Source organism: Prionailurus bengalensis, chromosome C1 (assembly GCF_016509475.1).
Source record: "Prionailurus bengalensis isolate Pbe53 chromosome C1, Fcat_Pben_1.1_paternal_pri, whole genome shotgun sequence".
NCBI classification, from domain to species: domain Eukaryota; kingdom Metazoa; phylum Chordata; class Mammalia; order Carnivora; family Felidae; genus Prionailurus; species Prionailurus bengalensis.
In genome coordinates this window covers 206527351-206534732 of record NC_057345.1, presented here as the reverse complement: position 1 = coordinate 206534732, position 7382 = coordinate 206527351, and the positions used below count along the sequence as shown (strand labels likewise).

General features: G+C 41.3%; 1 non-coding gene across 1 annotated transcript; it reads left to right on the top strand.

The window, feature by feature from the left end:
- Positions 1–2033: 2033 nt before the first annotated feature.
- LOC122482238 lies at positions 2034–2140 on the top strand. The gene has a single exon (XR_006297044.1). It is a non-coding gene; the product is annotated as a U6 spliceosomal RNA (small nuclear RNA).
- The last annotated feature ends 5242 nt before the right edge of the window (positions 2141–7382 follow it).

The window sequence follows — 7382 nt, the reverse complement described above, 5'->3', positions numbered from 1 at the left end:
ATCAGCTAAGGTTCTGGGTGTAATAGTGATAGCAGGGAAGTTCTTCCTAATTAGAAAACCAAGAAGTTATATATATGTATATGTTACTATATGTATGTATTTGTATAAATATAAAAATAAAAATAAATATGAAACAAAAAAATATATATACTTCTCTGTATAATTATAATGTATACATATAATAAAGTTAGAGTGGGATACAGAGAAGGGAAAAGGGAGAGATAGAGAGAGCTACATTAGGTACCTAGGAAGGTATTAAAAAACAGAGTATAAAAAAGATCTTTCCCTAAAAGATCACTCAGTCTTACTGACTTGCACTTCAGTATTATGTTTTGAACTTTTCTCCATATAAATTTCATGTTTGTATTTCTGTGAAGCCCTCATTGAAAATGTTATTATACACCTCAAATATGTCTCCTACTAATACAATATGAAAAATATGTTTGGCATGGAGTCGTGGGAATAAAAACAAAATAAAATACAAATTTTCTTTTTTTCTTTTTTTTTTAATTTTTAATGTTTATTTATTTTTTGGGGGTGGGGGGAGGGGTAGAGAGAGAGGGAGACACAGAATCCGAAGCAGGCTCCGGGCTCTGAGCTGTCAGCACAGAGCCTGACGTGGGGCTCGAATTCCCAAACTGTGAGATCATGACCTGAGCTGAAGTTGGATGCTCAACTGGCTGAGCCACCCAGGCGCCTCTAAAATAAAAATTTTCTAAAGACAATCGCCAATTTATGTAACCTGTCACGTCTCCATCTTCAACTTGGCTGTTCGGATGCATAGACCCAAATATTGTGATTAATTACAACACACATTTACACTACGGTTAGCATATGTGTGTCCTCTTTTTCACAACTACGTTTTCCTCTTTTTTTATTTATTTGTTTATTTTGAGAGAGAGAGAGCACGTGCACGCACACAGCATGAGTGTGGGAGGGCAGAGATAGAGGGGAGAAAGGGAATTCCAAGCAGGCTCCCTGCTGTCAGCATACAGAACCCCGACTCTACTCGGGGCTCAATCTCACAAATCACGAGATCATGACTTTAGCCGAAATCAAGAACTCAGATGCTTAACCATCGGTGCTACCCAGGCACTCCTGTCTTTTTCTTTATTTCAAGCAGCTTAAAATCACTTTCAGAGGAATCGAAGTATAACTAAATTGAATAAATGGATTGAAAGTGTGCTTTCAAGGAGAAGAAAAATATCAATTAAGGGAAAGCATTTATTACAGGATGAGTATGTATATATTGAGAAAATGTAGATATAGTACGTTATAAAAATGGGAGGAGAACAGAGAGAAGCAAAGCTTTTAATTGTTAACAATGATTATATTGGTGGTGATAGTATGAACATTATTACTTAGAGACCATGTATGTGACGTGGAATAAAGGTAATGAATAATTACGGAATATTCTCTTTCTATAACCTTCAGTGTCTAAGGGAACCAGGTCGTTTGGTGTGGAAGAAGAAAAACATATATGAAGAGGTTAAGTGAAAAATCTCTGTAGTTTTCCATTTGAACTGGAATTGAATTCAATAGAATTCCAATCCAAAATCCCAGCAGAATTTTTTTTGAGGAAATTGATAAGCTAATTCTAATGCATTTCCATTTGAACTGGAATTGAATTCAATAGAATTCCAATCCAAAATCCCAGGACAATTTTTTTTGAGGAAATTGATAAGCTAATTTTCAAATGCATATGGTAATACAAAGGAACAAAAATAGAACAGTTTTGAAAAAGAGTAAAGTTGGACAACTTACATTACTTGATTTCAAGACTTACTCTGAGCTATAGTAATCAAGCCAGTGCAGTAATAGCAAAAGGAGAAAGGTGTTATATCACAGGAGTGGAATAGAATCCAGAAATAGGCACACATATATATGGATTAATTGATCCTTTTCAAAGTTGAAAAGGTAATTCAGTGCAGAAAGGATAGTTTTTTTCAGCAGACGCTCTCAGAACAATTGGATACCCATGTACAAATACAAACCGTGATCCGTATCTTACTCCATATATAAAAAATTTACTCATGGTCACTTCGGCAGCACATACACTAAAATTGGAACGACACAGAGAAGATTAGCATGGCCCCTGTGCAAGGATGACATGCAGATTTGTGAAACTTCCATATTTTTACAAATAATCCAGCGAAGAAATGGGCAGAAGACATAAATAGACACTTCTCCAAAGAAGACATCCAGATGGCCAACAGGCATATGAAAAGATGCTCAACATCGCTCTTCATCGGGGAAATACAAGTCAAAACCACACTCAGATATCACCTCACGCCGGTCAGAGTGGCTAAAATGAACAAATCAGGAGACTATAGATGTTGGCGAGGATGTGGAGAAACGGGAACCCCCTTGCACTGTTGGTGGGAATGCAAACTGGTGCAGCCGCTCTGGAAAACAGTGCGGAGGTTCCTCAAAAAATTAAAAATAGATCTATCCTATGACCCAGCAATAGCACTGCTAGGAATTGACCCAAGGGATACAGGAGTGCTGATGCATAGGGGCACTTGTACCCCAATATTCATAGCAGCACTTTCAACAATAGCCAAATTATGGAAAGAGCTTAAATGTCCATCAACCTGATGAATGGATAAAGAAATTATGGTTTATATACACAAAGGAAGACTACTTGGCAATGAGAAAGAATGAAATATGGCCTTTTGAAGCAACGTGGATGGGACTGGAGAGTGTTATGCTAAGTGAAATAAGTCATACAGAGAAAGACAGATACCACATGTTTTCACTCTTATGTGGATCCTGAGAAACTTAACAGAAGACCATGGGGGAGGGGAAGGGGGAAAAAAGTTACATAGAGGGAAGGAGGCAAACCATAAGAGACTCTTCAAAACTGAGAAAGAAACTGAGGGTTGATGAGGGGTGGGGAAGAGGGGAAAGTGGGTAACGGGCATTGAGGAGGGCACCTGTTGGGATGAGCCCTGGGTGTTGAATGGAAACCAATTTGACAATACATTTCATATTAAAAAAATTTACTCAAAACAGATCATAGACTCCATGTGAAATCTAAAACTGTAAAAGTTCTAGAAGGAAGCAAAGGAGAAAAATCTTGGTTCTGCGGTGTCTTTATGTCCCCTCCAGAAACGAGGGAGATTTTAGTCTATTTATATCGTCTCCTGAAATTCGCTGGATGTCGGATCCACAGGTAGAAGGAAATGGTGTTTCTGGGGGGACCTTGTGACTGTGGGGGCCCTGTGGTCTAAAAGAGTTCCAGAGTGCTCCAGCTTTTATGACCCAGCTGCGGCAGGTGTAATATAGCCATTGATTTGGCACAGTGGAGAACATCATATATTCTCTAGCTTTTCCCATTTGTGCACATGGCCCTACTGGGCCTAAACGGCCATTTGGATGGAGCCAGCCTACTTTTTGTCCTGTGAGTGAGAGGGAAGAGCTCCTCTTGCCCAATGATGGAAGAAACGTGTGGCGTTCCTCACTCCCTTTCTCGCCGATGATTTGTTTTGCAGCCTCTCCCCTGGTAGAGCCCTGCAGCATCTGTTCCTTTTCTTTGCTGTGTATATGTCTCCTTTTTATCTTGGCAGACAAGGCAATTTCTTTGAAATAAAGGCCCCTTCTCTGTAGCAAGTGACCTTGAGACACTCGGCGCTATCATTTCCCAGCTGTATTAGTGACTCCAAATTCAATTTCAAGGTTCTTGAAAGCTTTCCCGTGTCCACCTTGTGCTCACTTGCCTTCGTTTAAGTGTCCTCCAAGGCAATTGCTTTGGGATCCTTGTATCCATTTTAGCATGTGTCTAACTTAGCCAAAGAGAATGGCAGCAAGCGTGGCTTCAATGCCTGGGGCCTGGCAGCGATCAGGGCATCACAGTTGGGGCCTCTGTCATGTCTTTGGATGCTGTGAATAGCCAGTAATGAGAAAAGAGGGAAATGTCAGGCTAGGACCTCAGGGTCCAGATCATGCAAATCACTTAACAATATATAGTTGAGACTCAATTACTCACAGTATATGGGACTATGAGTGCTTTTCCAACAGTCAACTTGAATAATAAGCAATTATAAGCATATTTTAAAATGCAGATGCTTGCTTCTGATTGATGGGTGGGATGGTGTACATGGTGATGCCATTGAAACATGCTATTTATGGTTGTCATCAATTATGTTGGTGTTCGTCAAGGAACAGCCTCCTGAAACTTAGCTTCCTCATTTGTAAAATTTATGTCTAAGGCATTTTTCAAGTCAGGCCTGCTAGGCCACCTGCTTAGTGAGTATTCAGAAATCTGTTTGATTCAGTTGTCCATGATTTCTCATCTTTTGTCCCATAAATCCTATCCAAAAACAAAAAAACCAAAAAAACCAGAGAAATGTGTTTCATCTCTAGTGCTCAGGATCGTTGAGTGGTTTGGGCTTCCTGAGTTGTGAAGGATTCTGAAACTGCACTTGGGATCACCGAGGCACAGGATGGAGGTGATCCCAATTATATTCTCACTTCCCATGTCTGGTCCATTTTACTCCTCTCCTCCATCTTTCTCCCTCTTGGTAGAATTCAGATTTCCTGAATGAAAGCTATCCCCCCACCTCCCCTCTGGTAACCAGCAGTTTGCTCTCCAAAGTTAAGAGTCTGTTTCTTGGCTTTCCTCTCTCTTCTTTTTCCTCTTTGCTCCTTTGTTTTGTCTCTTAAATTCCACCTATGAGTGACAGCATATGGTATTTGTCTTTCTCTGACTGACCTAAGCAGAATACTCTCTATCTTAGCAGAATACTCTCTATCTCCATCCATGTCATTGCAAATGGAAGGATTTTATTTTTTTAGGGCTGAATAATATCCCATTGTGTGTGTGTGTGTGTGTGTGTGTGTGTACATACATACATACATACATACACCACATCTTCTTTATCCATTCACCAATCAACGGACACTTGGTCTGTTTCCATGATTTGGCTATTGTAAATAATGTTGCTATAAACATCGAGATGCATATATCCCTTTGAGTTAGTGATTTTTTATTCTTTGGGGAAAGGTCTAGTAGTGCAATTGCTGGATTGTAGGGTGGGTCTGTTTTTAACTTTCTGAGGAAACTCCATACCATTTTCCACCGTGGCTGCACCAGTTTGCATTCCCATCAACCGTGCAGGAGGGTTCCTCTTTCACCACATCCTCGCCAACACCTGTTGCTTCTCATGTTTTTGACTTTAGCCACTCTGACAGGTGTGAAGGGATACCTTATTGTGGTTTTGATTTGCATTTCCCTGACGATGAGTGATACTGAGCATCTTTTCATGTGTCTATTGGCCATCTCTGTCTTCTTTGGAAAAAGTCTGTTCATTTCGTCTGTTAGAGGGGAGGGTTTCAGTATTCCCTAGACAAATACACAGAGTGAGTGTTGGGAGGATGAAGGTGAAATGGAGCAGTGAGTCCTAAGGCATCCCAGACTGGTATAGGCTTGGCCCTACACTTCTCTGTCCCTTTGCCTTCCAGGGTTTATTCTATCTCATTCTAGTAGCTCTGCTAGAAAGGGTGGGGAAGAGACCTATTTCCATATGTCAAGATACCTCAGGGTTACGGGTAAGCTCCTAAACTTTCCTTTAAATATGGAGATGATTAAAAAATAAGGCAGACCCCATTATGAGGTTCTTCAAAGAGTCTTGTGAAACATTGATATGTGTCATGAGAAAGTATCTATATGTATTTTCACGCCTAAATAAGCAATTCCCTTTAGCTGTGGCTCCAGTGCCTGAAATTAAGCAAAGTGCAGAGCAGACGGTCAATAAATGCCACTGAATGGATGCAATTATTCAATATTGGTGATATTTTTAAATGTTATTTTCTTAGAGTCATAGAATTTCAGAAATTCAAGAGGGCTTAGGGTTTATCCCGCCCAGAGCCTTTATTTTTAAGTAAAAACACTCAAAGAGCGAATCTTGTTTGTAGGTCTTGACAGCATAACACGAATTTACTGTTGACTCTGAACAACACAAGGGTTTAGGGGTGCCAATACCGTGTGCGGTCAAAAATCCATAAAAATGACTGCTTGAAGGGATATCCTAAGTATAACAATCCTATCACTTCAATATATTTGGTATATAAAAGTCAGAAGCACTGGAATGAAGGCATTAGTGAGTTATTTTTGTTTAAACTCTCTGCATTTTCCCTAGAGATTCTGCCTTCTGTCAAGATTAAGTTGCCCAGGCCTTAATATTTGTTGTGAAATAAATGGCTTTGATCTCGCAGATGCCATGGAGACAGAGGGTGGAAGAGCCCCATTACTCAGGAAGAAAACAAATTTCATGGGCTGTAGGCATACATTCTGCATGTCAAGCCAGATACAGTAGTCATTCTCAAAACAGAAATGAAGGACCTGCAGAGAAATGGCTTCCCTAAGAGGCAGTTCATCATGGAAAGCATGACAGATCAACCTCCACATGGTCAAACTGGGCTTTACTGATTCGAGGCCAATCTGTCCGGGGAACAGTTAGACGTTCATGTGTACCACCAACTTTCTTCTTAGACACATTTCTGTGTGTCTACGAGACACAGCTATCTAAGGCCAGAACCAGATTTTTCCTTTCCCCCCAGCCTGGGATATAGTGAGTACTCAACAGAAGAGTTCAGAATGAACCGATTTCTAACAAATAGAACCAGAGTCTCGGCCGGTGGCTCTCAACCAAGGCCAATTTGACAAGGTCTGGAGATATTTTTTAGTTGTTGCAACTCAGAGCAAGGAGGTTATGGGCTATTCGTGTCCAGTGAGAGGGGCCCGAGGATGCCACTAATATCCCACAATGTGCAGGACAGTGCCACAGCGAAGACGCATCCGGTCCAAATTGCCAATAGGGCTGAGGTTGGGAAACTCTGGCGGGGGCCATTAGAAGGACAAAGTTGTTTCTCACCTTCTTAGCTTTTCTCTCCACTGAAGGTAGCTCCACGTGCTTAACACCCATGGCCTCGCTCCAGTTCTGCACAGAGGAGAGTGGGTGATTTCTCAGGCTGGTGAGACCTGGCTGAGGACCTGGGAATGAGAAGACCAGCCCTTCCTTACCCCTTTTGAGGATGATCAGCCCATGGGCTTCTGCTCTGTTTCTCCACACCACAAGCTTCCTAGTTCAGACCCCAAGAAAGCCTGCCCAGCCTGGGCCTGAGGAAACGAGTCTAACTTGGCATTTCCGTATTAGGGGGCCCATTGTCCTTCCTGACTTAACACATGTCATAAACCTCGCACTTGATTCAGAACTCAGACGGGAAAAAAAACCAGTGCTATTTATGGCCATCCCAGTTTCCCCACTAAGTCATGTTCGCTACCCATTAAGACGTGTGAGTTGTTCCATTAGGAATATCCTGTGCTATGCCATCCTGGAAAATTGTGGGTATTTTCTCAGCGGATGCTCCCTTCCAGGTAC